Genomic DNA, 1,684 nt, shown 5'->3' with positions numbered 1-1,684 from the left:
GACATGTGTACCCCAATGTTCATCGCAGCACTGTTTATAATAGCCAGGACATGGAAGCAACCTAGATGTCCATCAGCAGATGAATGGATAAGAAAGCGGTGGTACATATACACAATGGAGTATTACTCAGCCATTAAAAAGAATACATTTGAATCAGTTCTAATGAGGTGGATTAAACTGGAGCCTATTATACAGAGTGAAGTAAGCCAGAAGGAAAAACACCAATACAGTATACTAACGCATATATATGGAATTTAGAAAGATGATAACAATAACCCTGTGTACGAGACAGCAAAAGTGATGCTGATGTATGGAATAGTCTTATGGACTCTGTGGGAGAGGGAGAGGGTGGGAAGATTTGGGAAAATGGCATTGAAACATGTAAAATATCATGTATGAAACGAGATGCCAGTCCAGGTTCAATGCACGATACTGGATGCTTGGGGCTAGTGCACTGGGACGACCCAGAGGGATGGTATGGGGAGGGAGGAGGGAGGAGGGTTCAGGATGGGGAGCACATGTATACCTGTGATGGATTCATTTTGATATTTGGCAAAACTAATACAATTATGTAAAGTTTAAAAATAAAAAAATAAATAAATAAATCAGAGAATAAACTGAAAAAAAAAAAAAAAAAGACTTTGTCTTCCAATGCAGAGAGGTGTGCGTTCATCTCCTGTTGGGGACCTAAGATCCCACATATCTCTTGGCCAAAAAATCAAAACATAAAACAGAAGCAATATTATAACAAATTTAATAAATACTTTAAAAAATTTCCACATCAAAAAAATATATATATAAGAATAACAGCAACTTTAAACAGAGCCTTATACCATTCATAACACTATGGAAAGGAGGGTCCTTTATTTGAAGACTAGGTTTGCACTACTTGAGATGGATGCAACGGAATTCAAAAAGAGAATCAAAAATAATCCAGTGGATTGTTTCCAGTTTGGGGCTGCCATGAATAATATTGTAATGAACATTTACAGAATCATCTTCATATGGACGTATATCTTAATTTCTCTAGTTTAGATTCCCAAGACTGGAATTGCTAAGCTGAATACTAACTTTATGCTTAATTCTTAGAGAAAGTGTCAACTACTGTTCAGAGTATCTATATAATTTTGTAGTTCCATCAGCAGTATATAAGTGTTTCGATCTCTCTATACCTTCTCTTTTATGTGAGAGTAGAAGTCTTACTTCTACTTACTTCAAGATGTTCCGACACAGTCTAAGACTTATTATTAGCTGAACACTAAGCTATGCACATGTGGAGGTGCCCCCTAGGAAACTGGGCTTAAAACTAAAAGCAAGAAGGGGGAAACCTCCCAGAGCAGAAATATCAGTGACCATACATTACGGAGGAGAAAATACTTCACAAATTTAAATCAAATAAATAAACAAGCAAATGAAGCAAAATAAACACAACCAAAACGATAGGTTGGAAAGTGCATGAAAGGTCAGGGCATTTTTACGAGTCTATCTCACTTTTATTTGAGCCTGTGAATAAATGTGCAGGCACCTTCAGTCAAGGATGTGTGTGTAACTTTAGCTTACTCTGACCTCTGCAGTAATTTAGGCTAGGATCAATCTAAAATAGATTAAAAAAAAATCTATCAAGCCCAGCTGGTTGTCATACTTTCTGAAACTCCCTGTTAAATCACTCACTGGTTTGCAGATT

The sequence above is a fragment of the Bos indicus genome, chromosome 9 (genome assembly GCF_029378745.1).
Source record: "Bos indicus isolate NIAB-ARS_2022 breed Sahiwal x Tharparkar chromosome 9, NIAB-ARS_B.indTharparkar_mat_pri_1.0, whole genome shotgun sequence".
Classification (NCBI taxonomy): Eukaryota; Metazoa; Chordata; class Mammalia; order Artiodactyla; family Bovidae; genus Bos; species Bos indicus.
Note: the sequence above shows the minus strand (reverse complement) of the source record.